A 22,417-nucleotide genomic window follows, 5' to 3' on the forward strand; every position below is an offset into this window, starting at 1 on the left:
TCTGAAGGACATGTCACAGCTTCCCTGAGTGGAGGTGAGAGAGCAGGGCCTTTCTAGTTCATGGCAAACAGTTTTTGGTTATGGGTCATTCTTGATGAGAACTTGACTTGGACAAAATGAAGCTTTGGTTGAGGCAATGTTTGAGGGAAGCTGATGCTAGGAGCTGTCTGTGGACAGCACTCCCATTAGGGGGTAAGTCTTTCATCATAGCGAGAGATCCGAACATCTTACCACAGGGTTCGTTCACCAGTGCCTGGGCCCGTGCCAGCAGGGTTCTCAAAACCTAAAATGCCTTCAAGAGCAAGCAGTGTGACCCTGACCGCTCATGCCATGACTACACTAAAGGGAGCAGACACACTTCCTTATTCACACAGGTGTATCCTGATGCAAACAAGCACAAGCAAATACTTATGCGTCAGAGTAATGAGTGGTTATAAAGTGGACAAGATTAAATATTCTTGTGTGAAAGCATAAAAGCATTTGGGGATAATGTACAGCGTACTACCACCAAATAGGTGCCCAGTAGATATTTGCTGAATGAGTCAGGACAGTGAAGGAGAAGTTGTGGAGGTCATACCATCATTGAAGATGACACTGAGGGATCCGTCTAAGCCAGGGAAGCTTTGGAGGAAGCAGCAACCACAGAAAAAGGACTACACTTGGGTATGTTTTAGCATATATATCTGGCACAAAAGTTCAAAATAAGAAATGCCAAGTTGTTTGACAGCATTGAGGCTAGCTGGCTGGAGGATGATCTGCAGACTGAAATCACAAAACAAGGGAGGTCGTATGGGGGACTTGGCGAAGCATGTTGATCATAAGAGAATGAAGCAGAAGTTATAGGCAGGAATAATTTAAAGAACTTGTCAAGAAGCATAGCTGAGTTGTTTGTTGTTTGTTTGTTTTAACTTGGAAAATAACATACATAGGGCTTCAATTCATTTGGGGTTATATTTACTTAGTATATAGCTATGAAGACTGAGTTTTGAAGAGACATGCTTTCCTCCCCACCCCATTATGACACCAGGATAAAAAACTGCAGATTTGGAAAGAGCTCTAGAGGTTATTTACTTCAGCTCTTCCATTTTATAAGTGAGGGTAGCAAAGGAGCAGCAAAATTAATGACTCCGTGTGTCGCGGTAGTGGAGTAGTACAAGTGAGGGCTTCTGATTCCCCCAGATTTTCTTATCCACTATTCCAGACGGTGGTACTACATTTATAAAAGGATATTTAAAAAAAAACAAACAGGTAAAAATATTTCCTACTAACTCTACGTCATGATAATATATACTGGGGCTCCACTCCAGGTTCCAATGAGAACCGTCTGATGGGCTTTTAAAAATATGTAGATTTCAAAGTATATATTTTTGAAGTTCCACAAGTGCTTTTGTTTCTGCAAAGAAAGGTTTAAAATGTAAATATCCTAACAAACCAAAAAGCAAAAGTAATAAATCAAAGATATTGCACCCATAGGAAACGTATCATGCATGTGAAAACCAAATGGAATATGTTTTATATATATATTTGTGCATTCTCTGAAATCCTTTGCTTGCATGAAGTTATTGGCAGGAATTCTGGCTCTACTAGAGCATTTTACAGACAGACGTAGATTGGCTCGGGGCTCTCTGCACTGTCTCTTTAGGAGACTAGGGACGGTATAAGTTTTATATCTCCTCCAATGTAAAATATTATACTTATGAAATATTTAAAATAGCATATGTATGCAAAAACACCATATACTGCAAACAACCCAGTTGTTGGTGAATATTTAAAGCTATGTAGGTTTTCCAATATTTTTATGTTTGGCAGTTACATGAATCCGTGTCCCAGTGGTAGACAGATGGCACATTTATATCAGAATCCCTTGAGGATGGTTTAAAAATGGGTCTGGGCAGGGTATAGAGGAACCACAGAGGAAAGTGCAGTCAGCCTGGCTAGGGTCAGCAGAATTCCTACTATTCTGTATCCCAGAGGAATGAGGGGAAGAAGTTACCAGAATGGGGAAGAAGAGCATAGAGAAGGCCACCTTGAAAGGATCAGTGACCTCAGGTCAAGGGCTATAGTCAATTCAAAGTGATCCCACAGGGAAAGAGGCAGCTCTGACTCCACTGTCCTCTCTCTTTCCAGTCTCCCGTCATAGCTCTCCACTGGCCAAACCCAGGAAAAGTCAGAATGCAAGGGAGTAGAGGGGCTGGCGAGTGGACTGGGGAAGCAAAGGGAAGGTCTACAGCACAGGAGTTGAGGGGAAGAAGCTGAGTCCTTGGAAAGGTTAGTATCTATTGATGACATTAACTTGCTCATCACACATGTCCTGAGTATTTACTGTGCGTTGGGCACTGTTACTTGTCATCAGGACACAAAGGTAGATCATACCCTGAAATGAAGGATCTCACAGGTTTGAAGGAGAGAATGGCAAGTCAATGCAAGGTCCAAATTCCATGTGAGTGCAAGGTCAAAATCCCAATTTGAAGAAGAATTGCAGCAACTGCTTTTGAAAGGATATTTTTCCCCAGAGATTCCTTAAAGATAACAGGAAATCCACTTCCAGGAAGGACCTTGAATCTGACGGGTGATCTGAGAGAAAAAACAATATCAGGATGTTGCATCAAGACCTGAGAGAAAGGAGTGAAGTTGATCGAAGTCCATTTAAAGAAGTTCTGAAGCAATATGGATCTTCCTCACATCTAGGAAGGTTTGCATGTTTGTGTGTCTAGCGTGGAGGAACCCTTGTCCAGGGGCTGGTAGGATGGAAGGACAGGAGCAGACAAGTATTTACAAGAACCTTAGATTCTCTGTCAAATGTCACCATGCAGAACTAATTTAGGGTGATTCCTTGTGTACTTGTGTAATTCAGACACCAGTGGAGCCTTCCCAGTTCCCTCTGTTTTTTTTTTTTTCCTTTTTTCTTTAAGATGTATTTAAATGAGAGAGAGAGGATGAGAGAGAGACAGAGCATGAGACTCTGAGTGGGGGAAGGGACAGAGGGAGACAATCTCAAGCAGACTCCCCGCTGAGCATGGAGCCAGAAGCGGGGCTCCACCTCATGATACATGACATGACCTGAGCCAAAACCAAGAGTCATTCACTTCAATGACTAAGCCACCCAGGTGCTGCTCCTGTCCCCTCTGTTTGATGGAACAATTTCTCTTTTCCTCTTGTGTCAACCTGGACCCAGAATTCGACCCCTTCACCAGTTCATACACACACAGAGAACTTCGCTGGATAATTTTAAAAACCGTCCCACCACTGAATATCATGTTTGCTTTCTTTTCCCTTTTCCTCTTCCATTTCTTCTCTCTTTCTTTGTCCAGATTCTTCTCAGGCACTTAAATTATTCCCTTCTATCATTGTTAATCTAGTAAAAAGCAGTGATTCCCAAATGTCAGCGTGATCATAGTACCCTAGAGGGCTTGTGAAAACACAGATTTCTGGGGTCCGAGAATTTTAATTTCTAACACGTCCCCAGATGCAGCTGATGCATCGCCATGGTCCTCCACACTTGGAGGACCGTAGCTTTAAGTTATGACGCCACACATCTCCGACAACCATTTTAATCTTCAGGTGATTTCATTTTTGTATCCATGTCATAGGGATGGGTATAGATGGATGGTTTCAGAAAGCAGCTCCAGTAACTTTGAGAAACAATGTCTCTTTTCACTAAACTGAACTGAGACCTTTACCTGGCCATCCTGAGAATACTGCATGAGGGCGTGGTCCTTCTTTAGTTGGGACTTCCGTAAAAGCCGAATTACAAGACGTTCCTTGATTTAGTTAGTTACATGAGAATGAGGGGCTGACGGAGACAGGCTGGAAATCATCATATGATTTTTTTTTTAAGATTTTATTTATTTATTTGAGAGAGCAAGCGAGAGAGAACATGAGCGGGGGAAGGGCAGAGGACAAAGGAGAAGCAGACTCCCTGATGAGCATGGAGCCTGCTGTGGAGGCTCAATCCTAAGACCCCAGGATCACAACCTGAGCTAAAGGCAGACACTTAACCAACTGAGCCACCCACATGCCACCCATCATATGATTTTAACATTAGTCTTCTGCTTGATAGTACTAATATTTGATATAACTCATATGTTTGCTTTTATCATTTAAAAACATAGACCACCTGAAGGCAAGCCTTGAACATAAAAAGAGAGTAAAGTCCACCAAAAACATGTTTCTGTTCAAGTTACCATTAGATTGATTGTATTTTATGTAAAACATGTTTATTGATTCCTGGTATATGCAGAGTGTTTCCCTGTCCTGGAAGGAATGGAAAATTGAGTGGAGGAAACAAACATAGACACAAAAAGCAAAAGAGAATGAACAAATGATAGAAAGGAAATAGTGCATTATGTAAAATAAGGAAATGGTTGACCTCAAAGTACCTAGCTAGTTCGGAACTTGGAAACATGTTTGGGATACGAGACTAGACCATAGCCCCGGGAAGAAGCTGGGCTTCACTGACCTGTGTCAGCTACAGGTAATGGAGGACCGGACCAGCAATAGCATAAATAAATAAGGATTTATTTCCCTTTCATAACCAGTTGTCTGGGAATAGATAGTCTGATGGGGTTCAGGAGTTTAGTTTCATTGCCAAGATTTGTTTTGTTTTGTTTTGGATTTCCCCCTATAACTTTAAAGAGGCAGCTTCAAGTTCCCCCATCCTCTTGTTCACATTGGGGGCAGGAAGAAAGGAGGAAGGAAGATTTGGGTCAAGAGTGTCCCTTGTTTCCTTCTGGGAAAGGTTAGAAATACAATCTTTCCCAGAACCACCCACAGAATTTAATTTACATGTTATTGGCCACGTGTCATGGGGCCAGCCAGCTCTGGCCACAAAGAGGGATGAAAAAGTATTTAGCTAGGTGTATTCCAACTGCAAACAAAACCAGGCTTCCCTTAGGAGGGGAAAGGGAGACAAATAATGTCTCCCAGGGTGGTATCTTGGGAAGCTCTATGTAACTGTCAGGCTGATACTATCTGTCTCTTGCCTGATCCTGCTCTCCTATCAGGATTAACACTTGGGGATGTGGAGAATATAGTTAAAATCTCCAGCTCTAACATCCTATAGCTCCACGGTTTCATCCTGCATCAGACACTAATAAGCTCTGTGAGCTTGAGCAAGTTACTTGCCTTAGCTGAGCATAAATTTTCATAGCTGTAAAATGAGGATAATAATATTAGTACTTTTTTCCCCAGGGTTATTGGTGGTTTTATTTTATTTATTTATATTTAAAAATATTATTTATTTATTTGTCACAGAGAGAGAAAGAGAGCACAGGAGGAGGGGGGAGCAGCAGGCAGAGGGAGAAGCAAGAGGACCCTGAGTAGGGAGCCTGATGCGGGACTCTATCCCGGGACCCTGGGACATGACCTGAGCCAAAGGCAGATGCTTAACCAGCTGAGCCACCCAGGGGTCCTGGTGTTGGTGATTTTAAATGAGGCAGCATAGGTAGCACCCTTCCTTCAGGGCCTGGCTCATAGCGAGTGCTCAGTAAATTAGTTGCTACGATCTGTCTGAGGGAAGCGAAAGCATGAATGTCTCCAGGAGGGTTGGCAGGAAAGGATCATGGTAGGATGGAAGAATAAATGATAGGCTAAGCCATAGCTCATTACAGTCTCTCAAATTATCATAGTTGTATATATAAGCAAATTCTTTCCAGTCTACTTTTAGCCTGGCACTGTTCACACTACTAAATTTTACAGACTGGAGCGCTTGTGTGCGCCAGTGAAAATGAACTGTAACTCAGGAACTGTAAGGAGAAGAAGTTTAATGCACTATTGCAACGTGCATGCCGTACACCGTTGGGTTTTTCGCAGAGCTGTGCCCTTTTCCTGTGAAACACAGAAAGTGAGTTCCTAGGTAGTCATAAACAGCTCTCTCCTCCTGATTCAATTCACTGACCTGATCACAGAATCTACTTTATAATTTTGCTTGGTATTATGAGAAAAGAAGTGCTCTATTTGTCCTGGTCCTGGAGAAGTCTGCTTTATGCTAACCACCATTATGAAACAGCAACGCCGTTTCTGCGGACTCCAGAGAACGGTCATGGGCAGCGGGTGAACGGTCATGGGCAGCGGGTGAACCGAGCAGGGACCCCGCGGCTGAGATCGGAATTAAGGGCTGCCAGCAACAGGCTGCGTTGGACGGAGCCCTGGGCTCCTGGAGCTGCTGGATGAGGAGAGTAACAGAAGTCCTCATGGAGCCTGATGTGGGGCTCGATCCCAGGAATCTGGGATCATGACCTGAGCTGAAGGCAGATGCTCAACCGACTGAGCCACCGAGGCACCCTAATCATACATTTTATCTTAAAGAGAACCTCAAATTGTATAAGCTTCAAAACCCACAAAATATGTCCACTCCAATTCAAGAGCTATGCCCTTTTTATTGAATAACTTCTAAATGAAAGGATTGTCTCTCATGGACTTCCCTCTAATTCTCATGCTTTATTTCCCCCCAAACATAAAACAAATGCTTTAATTTCCTTGGGGTTTCACTGTAGGTATTTTAAAAACGTATCTGTTAGCTCTATCTTTCATTATATTTTTCTAGCATGGTAAACTTGGACAATGAGGAAACTTGGTGATTATTATATTATTTAAATAAATATGGTATTAGATTATTAGATACTAAGACTCATGGTTATTGTTTACTAAAGTTCCCCTATTTTTGCATTTTACATGTAGTAACTGATTTAATTCTCATGAGAACCGGGCATTACCCCCGTTTGACAGAGGAGGAGACAAAGACCCAGAGATGTTATATGTTGGTCAAAGCCTAAATACCACCTAATTTCCACAGCAGGGTAAAGATAGGACATTTGTGAACTGTATGCTTGCTTAAGTTTCTAATCACAAAGCTGACAATTTGTCAAACTTTTAACATCCTCTGGAAAAGTGACAAGAAAAACATTTGAGGTTTTTGGCTTTCTGGTTTCTGAAGCTGGGGTGACATTTATATCCACATGATTGTATATACAAATTTACTCTAAAAGGAAAAAAGACAAGGAAAATTTAATCTTACTGGCTCACTATTCCTACGCCTCAAACAAAGCCAGTGATCATGAAGGCAAGAAGGAATGGAAATGCACACAAAGAATTATGCTTAGGAATTATGCTTAGCATAAATTTGCTTTTCATAATATCATGCGATAAAATGTTTTATAAATACAGCTGCTAAAAATAGGCATTCCCATGATTGTTAAATGTCAAAAATCTGCTTTCAAAATCAGTCAGGTGGCTAATTCTTGGGCTGGACTAATAAAATGCATTGACAATCATTATGATGATTATTTCTAGTATCTCTTAGTTTTTTTATTGCTTAGAAAGTAAATCAACATAAAAAGTCACACCGGGGGGCGCCTGGGTGGCTCAGTGGGTTAAGCCGCTGCCTTCGGCTCAGGTCATGATCTCAGAGTCCTGGGATCGAGCCCCGCATCGGGCTCTCTGCTCAGCGGGGAGCCTGCTTCCCTTCCTCTCTCTCTCTGCCTGCCTCTCGGCCTGCTTGCGATCTCTCTCTGTCAAATAAATAAATAAAATCTTAAAAAAAAAAAAAAAAGTCACACCGGTGAAATATATATATCATTTTCTTAGCTGTTGTGATTTATGATTTGGTTGTTTGTGTATCTGGCTTAAATTGTGAGTTCAGTGACTGGGATCCTATTCTCTGGGTGTCTTGCCTACTGCTAAGCACACTGTTGGCTCTCAATAATAATATATTATTTCAGACATAACCCCTAACATTCTTGTCTAGACAGTCTTCCATGTGGTGAACTTACTCTTATTCCCATATTTTCATCAATAATAGCAGGATAAAATTTGAGATTTATATGCAGATTTAAAAAAAATCAGAGGTTCTCCAAATAACCGAGTGTGAACCATTCTGGGAACCACACTTTGTAACAAAGAACATTTTAGAAAAACTCTTTAATTTGGAGGGCTTCAAGAGTTATTTTTATATCAACTAGGTTTTAACAAATTAAGTCTTTATGATATAGAAATCCGGGGGTAGGGTCACCTAGGTGGCTCAGTGGGTTAAGCCTCTGCCTTCGGCTCAGGTCATGATCTCAGGGTCCTGGGATCGAGACCCATGTCAGGCTCTCTGCTTGGCAGGGAGCCTGCTTCCCCCCTCTCTCTGCCTGCTTCTCTGCCTGCTTGTGATCTCTCTCTCTCTCTGTCAAACAAATAAACAAAATCTTAAAAAAAAAAAAAAAAAGAAATCTGGGGATAAGCAGTTGCTGTCTTTCTCTATTGATTCTGTTTAATGATTAATGCCCGGGCCACCTCCACATAATGAAACTTCTGTTGTTGTTTAAACAAGAATTGGGTTTCATTACAGATCAGGTCAATTAGTTTTTTGTTTTTTGTTTTTTTGTTTTTTAAGATATTATTTATTTATTTAGAGAGAGTGAGTCGGGGGAAGAAGAGGGAGAGAGACAATCTCAAGGAGACCTGGTGCTGTGCACAGAGCCCGTCACTGGGCTCCATCTCAGGACTGTGAGATCATGACCTGAGCCCAAATCAAGAGTAGTACAACTAACCAACTGACCACCCAGGTGCCTGCAGGCCAATTAGTTTAATGTGGTCTTTGGAATTCAGAATTATTAATTCATATTTCCAAAGGCATGAAGCTTTGCCACTAATAACTTCTTTATTCTTCCTGTGTATTGAAGTATATTTAAGAAGATAAACTATAAAGATATCATCCATTAAAACACAACTATCATATCTGTGACTGTCAAACAAGACATGGCAACTTTAAGACAACAAGGTTCTGTGTGCCATATAAAGTATGTTGCCAATCACTTAAAGATTCCAGAAAAACATCCCAGAAGAAACCAAAATATTTGTGGTACTCCTTGCTCATCTGGCTCTGGAAGCTAGTTCCTTTAATTCGCTCAGTAAATTATCCTCCTATTTGAACATGAAAGTCTTGATTTGAACTTCAGCAGAGGGCAAAAAAGATAAATAGCCAAGATAGGTCATGTGAGGATAGTAAACTTGGCTGCATACTCTCTCCTCTTCTGGAGTCTGATCAATATCTGTAGGTGAAAATAACTCTTATTAGGTCATTAAAATGTTTATGAGCTAGCTTCAAGTTTTCTGTTTTCCCAACTTCCTGGCATTGTAAATGTTCAGTAATTATCTAATAGTGTTGTTGTAATTGTTGTTTTAAATCAGATACGGATTTTTAAAAAAGACTTATTTGGGCATCACATAAACCCTGGAAATTTCGTGATCTCTATCTTCACATGCATATAAACAAATATTGATCCCATACCACAATCATTTAAAGACTATTGAATTTCAGTCATACGTTTGGCTTGCTGGTTTCCTTCCACATTCCTTTCTTCATGCCAAAAACCCCATTGGCTCCAATAATTCCAAATTATTCCAGCAACTTCTTAAGATTGATAAATATTATACTCAAAAAGTATAAAGGCTAAGAGGGAGCAGAATTAATAAATTATAACTCATTATTAAGAGTATTTGCTATATGAGTCAAATCTATTAGTTAAATGGAGGTTGTTTTTTTTTTAACCTAACATTTTAAAGACTGTTATATAAAATAAAGGTTTTTGGGGGGATTTTTTCTTCTGGGTGAATAAAGTTAGAATTATCTCTAAATTAAAACACTTGAGATCATAATTAATTTCTAGATCACGTCTATATTACATTCGATCCTACAATAATCCCGTGAAGTAATTATTTCAATTCTATAGATAGTGTATATATATATATATATATATATATATTTATATATATGTATTTTACAGATATTTTAAAATATTTATTGCTTAAAAATTTTATTGTTTAAAGTATTTATTGTTTAAAATACATTTATTGTTTTATTTATTGTTTAAAGATTTATTTATTCATTTGAGACAGAGAGAGTGTGAATCGAGTTGGGGAGGGACAGAGGGAGAGAGAGAGAATCTCAAGCAGGCTCCCGGCTGAGCATAGAGCTTGTCAATGGGTTTGAACCTAGGATCCTGAGATCATGAGCTGAGCTGAAATCAAGAGTTGGCCACTTAACTAACTGATAAATTTCACAGATTTATCCTTAGAAATCTGGTTAATTAATTCTCTGAATTTGTAATTTTCTACAATCTGGTTTTGTTAGTTTTGAGATGCTTTCAGCCATTCTGTCTTCAAATATTGCTTTTATCTTTCCTTTTCCTCTGGGACTCCAAATATAAGTATTGTTCTTGTTAGACTCTCATTCTATACTTTATGTCTTTTACCTTCTCTTTTAAGTTATCTGCCGATTTGTCTCTTCATGCTTCACTATGAACTTAGGGTTTTTAACTTCTGATCTCTTTCAGTTCAGTAATTCTCCCCTCTTTCTTACCTGCTGCCATACTGTTTAAATGTGTTACCCATTGAGTTCTAATCTGTTATTATATATGTCAATTTCCAAGTCACTGCTAAGATTTTTAATCTCATCTTTTCCTTGAACTCATTTTCCTAATGAGTCCTTTTGTTTTAAAGTACTTCTCTTATAACTCCAACACTGGAGCTTTTGTGGTTCTACTTCAATTGTCTGTTGTTTATGCTGGTTTATTCATGTCACTTTTCTCCTTGTGTGTCACCATTTTGTCCTCACCTGCATAGAACTGGTGAATTCTTCCAGGAGAAAAGTGCCCTTAAATTCTAGTTCATCTTCCTAAGCCTCATCTTTCCATGGATTTCATCTCGTATTTTTTTACTACCTTATTAGCTCCCCGATGCTTTTAAGCGTAGTCTGGCTAGGAGTTCCAGGACCTCTAAAACATTTTTTGAGCTCCTGCTCCCCTTGACATTTTCATGTGGAACTGTGTTCTAATGTGCCTGGGTACAAACCTGTTTCCAGCAGCTTCCAAATTATGCCATCAGTCCAGTCAGCATTTGGAGTCAGGCTCTCCTGACTACTCCAGACTACAGAATTTTGGATACATGGTCTACTTCTTTGTTTTGTCCAGAGGGAAAAGCCCTGTTATGGGGAATTCCTTCCCAGTTGTCTTGCACTGGCATTATGACACATAGGGGGTGGATGGACATGCAAAACTTCCAAATTTTTCTATTCATTTTTCTGGTATTCTGTGCTTTGGCCTGGATGCTGTACCTTTTCTGTAGGTCTCTAGAGTTCTCACAGAAGTATTCTTGTCCATATATATTTGTTAACTCACTTTCTCTGTGAAGGACAGAGAACCTGGTGCTTCTTAGTTTGCCATTTTGCTGATGTTACTGTGTGGGATTGTCTTTCATAACATGATTGACCACCCTAAATTCATCTGTTCCATAAAATCTTATTTTTATAAGTTAATTTTTCTTAAACTTGAGTACACTACTATGAGAGTCATTGCCTTCTGTTCTTTGTCTCTCTCTGAGGAAACTACACCTGTAGTAATGGTAACACATTAGCACAGTACCTTCCGAGGACAGTATCTGCTCTCCTTATATATTATAAACTACAAGTGAAGCTGCTAGCCTCTATCTTCTGTCAAGCTATACATTTGAGCCATTTGGAAGAGCCTCTCTCACGTTAAAGACCCAACCGCAAAATATGTTTTAAAAAATTGCTTCAGTGTAAACTTTTTTTTATTGAGCTTTTAGAGTTGTGAAATTGGAAATACAGTCTGTTTTCTTCTGCTTTTACTTTATAAGTAGAGGCAATCTTGGCTGATATGATAGATGCTTAGTCCAGTCCTTGCCAAAATTTGTTTGATATTTCACCTATCAGTTTGCAAATCAGAAGGCATTAAGTGCATTGCCCAGACCCCAAAAGAATTTGGGTAGCTCACAAAAGAAGCTACTTTTTAAATAAAATACTGGTTATTTATGCTTTAACATTAATAGACACTGAATATTGTGAATAAAGAAAATAAAATAAGACAAAACTTACTTTTTTTTTTTAATTTTATTTTTTATAAACATATATTTTTATCCCCAGGGGTACAGGTCTGTGAATCGCCAGGTTTACACACTTCACAGCACTCACCATAGCATATCCCTCCCCAATGTCCATAACCCCACCCCCCTCTCCCGACCCCCCTCCCCCCATCAACCCTCAGTTTGTTTTGTGAGATTAAGAGTCACTTATGGTTTGTCTCCCTCCCAATCCCATCTTGTTTCATTTACTCTTCTCCTACCCCCTTAACCCCCATGTTGCATCTCCTCTCCCTCATATCAGGGAGATCATATGATAGTTGTCTTTCTCCGATTGACTTATTTCGCTAAGCATGATACCCTCTAGTTCCATCCACGTCGTCGCAAATGGCAAGATTTCATTTCTTTTGATGGCTGCATAGTATTCCATTGTGTATATATACCTCATCTTCTTTATCCGTTCGTCTGTTGATGGACATCTAGGTTCTTTCCATAGTTTGGCTATTGTAGACATTGGTGCTATAAACATTCGGGTGCACGTGCCCCTTCGGATCACTACGTTTGTATCTTTAGGGTAAATACCCAGCAGTGCAATTGCCGGGTCATAGGGTAGTTCTATTTTCAACATTTTGAGGAACCTCCATGCTGTTTTCCAGAGTGGTTGCACCAGCTTGCATTCCCACCAACAGTGTAGGAGGGTTCCCCGTTCTCCGCATCCTCGCCAGCATATGTCATTTCTTGACTTGTTAATTTTAGCCATTCTGACTGGTGTGAGATGATACCTCATTGTGGTTTTGATTCGTATTTCCCTGATGCCGAGTGATATGGAGTACTTTTTCATGTGTCTGTTGGCCATCTGGATGTCTTCTTTGCAGAAATGTCTTTTCATGTCTTCTGCCCATTTCTTGATTGGATTATTTGTTCTTTGGGTGTTGAGTTTGCTAAGTTCTTTATAGATTTTGGACACTAACCCTTTATCCGATATGTCATGTGCAAATATCTTCTCCCATTCTGTCAGTTGTCTTTTGGTTTTGTTAACTGTTTCCTTTGCTGTGCAAAAGCTTTTGATCTCGATAAAATACCAATAGTTCATTTTTGCCCTTGCTTCCCTTGCCTTTGGCGATGTTCCTAGGAAGATGTTGCCACAGCTGAGGTCAAAGAGGTTGCTGCCTGTGTTCTCCTCAAGGATTTTGATGGATTCCTTTCTCACATTGAGGTCCTTCATCCATTTTGAGTCTATTTTCGTGTGTGGTGTAAGGAAATGATCCAATTTCATTTTTCTGCATGTGGCTGTCCAATTTTCCCAACACCATTTATTGAAGAGGCTGTCTTTTTTCCATTGGACATTCTTTCCTGCTTTGTCGAGGTTTAGTTGGCCATAGAGTTGAGGGTCTATTTCTGGGCTCTCTATTCTGTTCCATTGATCTATGTGTCTGTTTTTGTGCCAGTACCATGCTGTCTTGATGATGACAGCTTTGTAATAGAGCCTGAAGTCCGGAATTGTGATGCCACCAACTTTGGCTTTCTTTTTCAATATTCCTCTGGCTATTCGAGGTCTTTTCTGGTTCCATATAAATTTTAGGATTATTTGTACCATTTCTTTGAAAAAAATGGATGGTACTTTGATAGGAATTGCATTAAATGTGTAGATTGCTTTAGGTAGCATAGACATTTTCACAATATTTATTCTTCCAATCCAGGAGTATGGAACATTTTTCCATTTCTTTGTGTCTTCCTCAATTTCTTTCATGAGTACTTTATAGTTTTCTGTGTATAGGTTCTTAGCCTCTTTGGTTAGGTTTATTCCTAGGTATCTTATAGTTTTGGGTGCAATTGTAAATGGGATTGACTCCTTAATTTCTCTTTCTTCTGTCCTGTTGTTGGTGTAGAGAAATGCAACTGGTTTCTGTGCATTGATTTTATATCCTGACACTTTACTAAATTCCTGTACAAGTTCTAGCAGTTTTGGAGTGGAGTCTTTTGGGTTTTCCACATATAGTATCATATCATCTGCAAAGAGTGATAGTTTGACTTCTTCTTTGCCGATTTGGATGCCTTTAATTTCCTTTTGTTGTCTGATTGCTGAGGCTAGGACTTCTAGTACTATGTTGAATAGCAGTGGTGATAACGGACATCCCTGCTGTGTTCCTGACCTTAGCGGAAAAGCTTTCAGTTTTTCTCCATTGAGAATGATATTTGCGGTGGGTTTTTCATAGATGGCTTTGATAATATTGAGGTATGTGCCCTCTATCCCTACACTTTGCAGCGTTTTGATCAGGAAGGGATGCTGTACTTTGTCAAATGCTTTTTCAACATCTATGGAGAGTATCATATGGTTCTTGTTCTTTCTTTTATTAATGTGTTGTATCATATTGATTGATTTGCAGATGTTGAACCAACCTTGCAGCCCTGGAATAAATCCCACTTGGTCGTGGTGAATAATCCTTTTAATGTACTGTTGAATCCTATTGGCTAGTATTTGGGTGAGAATTTTTGCATCTGTGTTCATCAAGGATATTAGTCCGTAGTTCTCTTTTTTGATGGGATCCTTGTCTGGTTTTGTGATCAAGGTGATGCTGGCCTCATAAAATGAGTTTGGAAGTTTTCCTTCCATTTCTATTTTTTGGAACAGTTTCAGGAGAATAGGAATTAGTTCTTCTTTAAATGTTTGGTAGAATTCCCCCGGGAAGCCATCTGGCTCTGGGCTTTTGTTTGTTTGGAGATTTTTGATGACTGTTTCAATCTCCTTACTGGTTATGGGTCTGTTCAGGCTTTCTATTTCTTCCTGCTTCAGTTGTGGTAGTTTATATGTCTCTAGGAATGCATCCATTTCTTCCAGATTGTCAAATTTGTTGGCATAGAGCTGCTCATAGTATGTTCTTATAACTGTCTGTATTTCTTTGGTGTTAGTTGTGATCTCTCCTCTTTCATTCATGATTTTATTTATTTGGGTCCTTTCTCTTTTCTTTTTGATAAGTCTGGCCAGGGGTTTATCAATCTTATTAATTCTTTCAAAGAACCAGCTCCTAGTTTCGTTGATTTGCTCTATTGTTTTTTTGGTTTCTATTTCATTGATTTCTGCTCTAATCTTTATGATTTCTCTTCTCCTGCTGGGTTTAGGGTTTCTTTCTTGTTCTTTCTCCAGCTCCTTTAGGTGTAGGGTTAGGTTGTGTATTTGAGGCCTTTCTTGTTTCTTGAGAAAGGCTTGTACCGCTATATATTTTCCTCTCAGGACTGCCTTTGTTGTGTCCCACAGATTTTGAACCGTTGTGTTTTCATTATCATTTGTTTCCATGAATTTTTTCAATTCTTCTTTAATTTCCTGGTTGACCCATTCATTCTTTAGAAGGATGCTGTTTAGTCTCCATGTATTTGGGTTCTTTCCAAATTTCCTCTTGTGATTGAGTTCTAGCTTCAGAGCATTGTGGTCTGAAAATATGCAGGGAATGATCCCAATCTTTGATACCGGTTGAGACCTGATTTAGGACCGAGGATGTGATCTATTCTGGAGAATGTTCCATGTGCACTAGAGAAGAATGTGTATTCTGTTGCTTTGGGATGCAATGTTCTGAATATATCTGTGATGTCCATCTGGTCCAGTGTGTCATTGCTTGGATGATCTGTACATTTCAGTGAGGGGAGTGTTAAAGTCCCCTACTATTATTGTATTATTGTTGATGTGTTTCTTTGATTTTGTTATTAATTGGTTTATATAGTTGGCTGCTCCCACATTAGGGGCATAGATATTTAAAATTGTTAGATCTTCTTGTTGGACAGATCCTTTGAGTATGATATAGTGTCCTTCTTCATCTCTTATTATAGTCTTTGGCTTAAAACCTAATTGATCTGATATAAGGATTGCCACTCCTGCTTTCTTCTGATGTCCATTAGCATGGTAAATTCTTTTCCACCCCCTCACTTTAAATCTGGAGGTGTCTTCGGGTTTAAGATGAGTTTCTTGTAGGCAACATATAGATGGGTTTTGTTTTTTTATCCATTCTGATACCCTGTGTCTTTTGATTCAGGCATTTAGCCCATTAACATTCAGGGTAAGTATTGAGAGATATGAATTTAGTGCCATGTATTGCCTGTAAGGTGACTGTTATTGTATATTGTCTCTGTTCCTTTCTGATCTAATACTTTTAGGTTCTCTCTTTGATTAGAGGACCCCTTTCAATATTTCCTGTAGAGCTGGTTTGGTGTTTTCAAATTCTTTCAGTTTTTGTTTGTCCTGGAAGCTTTTAATCTCTCCTTCTATTGTCAATGATAGCCTAGCTGGATATAGTATTCTTGGCTGCATGTTTTTCTCGTTTAGTGCTCTGAATATATCATGCCAGCTATTTCTGGCCTGCCAGGTCTCTGTGGATAAATCTGCTGCCAATCTAATATTTTTACCATTGTATGTTACAGACTTCTTTTCCCGGGCTGCTTTCAGGATCTTCTCTTTGTCACTAAGCTTGTAAATTTTACTATTAGGTGACGGGGTGTGGACCTATTCTTATTGATTTTGAGGGGGGTTCTCTGCACCTCCTGGATTTTGATGCTTGTTCCCTTTGCCATATTGGGGAAATTCTCTCCAATAATTCTCTCCTATATACCTTCTGCTCCCCTCTCTCTTTCTTCTTCTTCTGGAATCCCAATTATTCTAATGTTGTTTCGTCTTATGGTGTCACTTATCTCTCGAATTCTCCCCTCGTGGTCCAGTAGCTGTTTGTCCCTCTTTTGCTCAGCTTCTTTATTCTCTGTCATTTGGTCTTCTATATCGCTAATTCTTTCTTCTGCCTCATTTATCCTAGCAGTGAGAGCCTCCATTTTTTATTGCATCTCATTAATAGCTTTTTTGATTTCAAGTTGGTTAGATTTTAGTTCTTTTATTTCTCCAGAAAGGGCTTTTATATCTCCTGAGAGGGTGTCTCTAATATCTTCCATGCCTTTTTCGAGCCCGGCTAGAATCTTGAGAATCGTCATTCTGAACTCTAGATCTGACATATTACCAATGTCTGTATTGAGTAGGTCCCTAGCCTTTGTTACTGCTTCTTGTTCTTTTTTTTGTCGTGAATTTTTCCACCTTGTCATTTTGTCCAGATAAGAGTATATGAAGGAGCAAGTAAAATACTAAAAGAGTGGCAACAACCCCAGGAAAATATGCTTTAGCCAAATCAGAAGAGATCCCAAATCGTGAGGAGCGAGAAAGGGGATAAAAACAGGTTCAGGAAAAAAAAAAAAAAAAAGAAACAATTAAAAATAGAAAACCAATAAAGGAAAAATATAAAAAGGAAAAATATATATATATTAGATAAACTAGTTAAAAAACATTTAAAAACGTTAAAAAAGAAAAGGGTTTACCCTAAAAAAATTTAGAAGAAGAGAAAAAAAAATTGAAAAAGAAAAAAAAATTAAATCAACTGCAAGGCTAAAGAATCATGGGGAGAAAGCCATGAGTTCCGGGCTTTGCTTTCTCCTTCTCTGGAATTCTGCTGCTCTCCTTGGTATTGAAACTGCACTCCTTGGTAGGTGAACTTGGTCCTGGCTGGGTTTCTTGTTGATCTTCTGGGGGAGGGGCCTGTTGTAGTGATTCTCAAGCGTCTTTGCCCCAGGCGGAGTTGCACCGCCCTTACCAGGGGCCGGGCTGAGTAATCCACTCGGGTTTGCTTTCGGGAGCTTTTGTTCCCTGAGCGCTTTCAGTAGAGTTCCGGAGGACGGGAAGGAAGATGGTGGCCTCCCAGTCTCTGGCCCAGAGGAGCCAAAAGCCTGGGGCCCCACTCCTCAGTGTGCCCTCAGAGAACAGCGCCGATTTACTCCCGTCACCCTGGTCTCTGGCCGCGCTCTGAGCTGACTGAGCCTGCAATCGGTTCAAGGTAACCCTGAGCTGAGAGCTCACTCCTCGGCTCTGTCTCTGTAGCCGGCTTCCCCGTTCTAATACCTGTAAGCTCTGCGACACTCAGACACCCCCGATCCTTCTGTGACCCTGTGGGACCTGAGGCCACGTTGACCCCGCGTGGGCTTCACCCTGGTTAAGCCTCTGGAGCGATGTCCCTCAGTGGAACAGACTTTTAAAATTCCCGTTTTTGTGCTCTGTTGCTCCGCCGCTGGCCGGGAGCCGGCCCCTCCCCCCGTGGTCTATTTTCCCGTCGCTTTCGATTCACTTCTCCGCCAGTCCTACCTTTCAGAAAGTGGTTGATTTTCTGTTTCTAGAATTGCTGTTCTTCTTCTCTTCGATCTCCCATTGGATTTGTAGGTGTTTGCAATCTTTAGATAAGCTATCTAGCTGATCTCCTGCTACCTGAAGTAGTCTCAGCCTGCTACTTCTCCGCCATCTTGACTCCTCCGGACAAAACTTACTTTTGAAAAATCTGTTTTTTCAAGAAAACTCCACCAGACTTTCAACCTACCCAATGTAGATAGACAGGTGCTGTACTTTTTGTATGGGTGAGTCACTCCTTTTGTCCCTCTGAATATTAGAAGGTGGGACTATACTTATTCCTTCCTGGCACCCCCTCTCCACCCAACCATTATTATTGTGGTCAGAGTGTCTTGGGTAAATTTTTCAAGATAATGGAGCACTAGAAGTTCCCTTTCCTATTTAGTGTAGGGTGTCCACTTGTTTGTCTGGAGTCTGTTTCTGGGATTGCTGAAGGGTGCTTAGGAAGGTCAGTCTAGAAGTCTGGGTGTGAAGCTTTAGGCAGTTTCCTCTCCTTCTCTGTTCTCCCATTCCTGCTTCTGCCCTGAAGGTGACACCAGCAGAAGCAGCAGGGCAGTCCTGGCGTCCCTGACAGATTCTCTCTCTAGCCCAGGGTATCGATCTGCAGCCTAGGCTGCTTTACCCAATACCAACATTGAGTTTCCTTGGCATTTTCACCATTTTTTCAAAGACTTCATGCCCAGCATGGAACCCAACACGGGGCTCGAACTCATGACCTTGAGATCAAGACCTGAGCTGAGATCAAGAGTCAGACGTTTAATTGACTGAGCCATCTGGGTGCCCCAAGCTGTTGCAGTCTTAACGTATCTCTGGTAAGCGTGCTGGTCAGCATGAGTTTTGCGTGACCTTAGAAGGAGGACAGGATTGTATTGGCAGACTAACTTGCTCCAGAAATGGAGTGACTATTTATGATGTGTAAACTCAGTGGCATGGTGGGTGTGCCCTAGGTAAGACAGTGACATAATTTAATTTTGTTTTCACTGTTTTCTTTTGTACCCTTCTCCCTTTTTTCTCATTTTGTCTTTCCTTTCTCCTCCTCTCTTCTCCAGACATAAGGATCTCTGAGATCGTGGTTACATCCATGTTTTTATAACTCTTTTCCAAAGTCTCTTAGGGTGAAGTCAGATGCTCCAAAATTGTCCCTTTCCAGCAACAGAGTTCTTTTTCTGCAGCTTTCTTTGCTCAACTTGCTGTCTAAGAAAAAGCAAAAAAAAAATTACCTGATGCATTGATTTGTGTCAATGACTAAAATAGCAGAAAATGTTTATCACCGAAGGTGTATTTACAAATGAGAAGTGTGTGTAGGAGAAGCCTGCTTCCTAAGGAAAGGCATGCATTGTAAATGCTTGCTTAATTGTTTGAATGCTGAGGAGGGAGACAAGAAGGGGGTTCTAGAGGGAAGACAGGGTCCACGTTTATAGAAGAGCAAACCAAACTTGCTTTCTGCTCATCCCAAAGCCCATGTTGTTTGCAGTAGGCTTACCTTTCACACTGTTTCACCCTCACCGGGGAGCTGTAGACTCACCTGAGTTTCCTTTCTCTCTAAGGGGGTTGTGACCTCTAGCATCTGTGGTGCCCTGAAAGTGAAAGGGAATGCAGTAATGTAGGTCAGCAGTTCTCAACTGGGATTTCAGACTGCTGGTGGGGGCAGGGAGGGAGGAAGGGTTAACATTTCTTGATCTTCCTTTTATTTTAAAAAATAAAAAAACCTCTGCTGCAGAGAATGATATGATGCTAGCTGGGTATAGGCTGCCACTGTTGTCTTTCCAGACATGTTCTAGAATAAGATTCCACAGTGTAAGAAACTTCCCTTGTGCCTGAGATGAAAACAAGGTCATTTTCCCAGGGGAGTAACCCATCCAGCAAGCGTTTAAAATAAACAAACTGCCTGGTTCTGGCCTGAAATGAGCTGTAGTTATCAAGATTTATTGCAACTGACTTTGGACCTCATCCAAATGCTGAATTAATACCAAGTTCTTATTAACTAAAATGGAGTCTCCCTTCTGGCAGATGCAATATAAAAGTTCCTTTTCCCAGATTCTGGAAGATTCAATTGCCCTCTCACTCCCAACATGGGTCACTAAACATTGTAACAGGAGAAGCAAGTACTTTTGGTAAGTATTGTGTAAGTGGCTGGATTTCAATCCTCATAAAACAAAGTAGCATAATTTATTTATAATATGCTAAATTAGGACCTCTTTTCAAGTAAGTTTTTAAAAATGTAGCAATTCAGTTAAAATCACATCATCTATATCTGTGATATGTATCATTTTGATAAATATGGTGCGATTTTAGTATTTCTGTCTTCTTTCCCCAATAACTGTATTATACAGTGGAAAAGGCAGAATACTGAAAGCCAGGCAAATTGGTTTGACCCTCTCCTAAATGACTTGACCTTCAGGATGTTCATCTACAGAATGAAGAGAGTTGCCTTACATAACCTCAGAGTTTCCCTTTAATCTTAACATTCAATGAATCTAGAATTCCTCATTCTTCTCTGGAAGATGAGAAATAACTTAGCATTTCGAAGGAGCCCTCCTGTGCCTGCCCTGTGAGCAGGCACTTAAACATCAGGATGCAAAAATTGAGATGTGACCCAGGCTCAGACCCCGGTGTCATCGAGTCATCGAGGCTTTGGAAGTAGATGAGATTGCCTCATTTTAGGGGACTAAATAGACACGGGACAGAGAAAGAATGATGGAGCGTGCAAAGCCTAATCTGAAAGAATAGGCAAAATGACCACTTAAAGAAAAAGTGAGCTAAAGATGTAGTGTGGTAGGATGCAGAAGAAATGGAAGCAGTACTTCAAACTGCTTAGATCCTTAGAACAAGGATCCCAGATTATAGGTGGGTGGTGTGGACAAGGCTGCAGGGAACGCCTACCTAAAGCTCTTCTGGGTCTTGCATGTTTAAGATGTTGATTAGAGCAACTTTCTCTTTTCCCAGAATTGGCAACTGGGGCTCAACAATGGGGCCAAAGAGTTCTACACACCCCCATGTCCTACTGAGTGATGGGAAGCCCACAACCTCCTCACCCCCTGCCCCACCCCATCTCTAGCATTTATAAGACGTGACAGGACCCACCCCCTGCCACCAGCCACAGACCTGTCTGTCACTTTGTGTGTCTATGTAAGACAACAGTGGGAAGAGGGAAAAAGGCTAACATTACATGCGAGTTGTTCTGTGGCCTTTCCTCCTATTCCCCATGAGCCAGGGCTCCAAGAAAGTCTCTCAGAGTTTAGGGTTGCCTGCAAGGTGTGAAGACTGTCATCTCGTTCTCTGGATGGATTGCTGAATTCTGATCCTCTCAGTGTGGAGGGCGTGGGCCACTTCCTGACAAAGTTTTACTCATGCTCCCTGGAGTGTTCAAGGCCTATATGAATACTTAGTCCTGTTGTTTAGAGAAGTCTGAAGGTATGAGACTTGCTAGAATTGATTGTGACAACAGAGAGAAGAGATTGTGGTGTAATGTCCCTGGGAAAATGGGAGAACCCTCTCATCACAGACAGATTCATTATAGCCTTTGCAAGATGCAGAAGAGGAACTCTGTTCTTTTTTTTTTTTTTGTAAGATTTTATTTATTTATTTGAAAGAGAGAGAGGGGCAGCGCACATGAGCCCGAACATGGTGGGAGGGGCAGAGAGAGAGGCAGAGAATCCCAAGCAGACTCCCCCAGCAGGAACCCAAGGTAAGCTCCACAGAGCTCAGGGATCTGTGGGGGGCTTGTTGGGAGTGCTCCACATGTGACTCCATCTCATGACCCTGAGGTCATGACCTAAACCCAAACCAGGGGTTCCATTCTCGACCTATGAGCCACCCCAGCCATGGAACTCAGTTCTTCCTGAGGCTCTAAGTGAAGGAGTTAGGTATAGAGGTGGGGCAGGGGGAAGAGAGTGGTCTAGGATTACCCAAAAATGTCTATGTCAGGTTGACTCTAAAATGGCCCCCAATGATCTCAGCCTCCTAACATTCACACCCTGTGACTGTCTTCTAACCACTAGAATATGGCAAAAGTGATGGAATGTCACTTTCATGATTTTGTTACTAAGGTTGTGATTTACATCTTGCCAACTGACCCTCTCCATAGCCTTCTTGGCTTGCATGCTTTAGTGAAGCATACAACTGTTTTAGGAGGCCCACGTGATAAGGAGGGCCACAGTCGGCTTAGCCACTGAGGGCCTCAATCCGATAGATCACCAGGATCTGAATCCTACCCACAACCATGAGAGCACAGAAGCAAATCTCTTTCCTGTCAAGTGTTCAGATGAAAGTTGTTTGAGCCTCATTAACAGCCTTGAAGCAAAGGACCTAATTAAGCCATCCCTGGACTTCTGAACCTCAGAAACTGTGGGAGAA

The sequence above is a fragment of the Enhydra lutris genome, unplaced genomic scaffold (genome assembly GCF_002288905.1).
Source record: "Enhydra lutris kenyoni isolate GAN:26980312 unplaced genomic scaffold, ASM228890v2 scaffoldscaffold84, whole genome shotgun sequence".
Taxonomy (NCBI): Eukaryota; Metazoa; Chordata; class Mammalia; order Carnivora; family Mustelidae; genus Enhydra; species Enhydra lutris.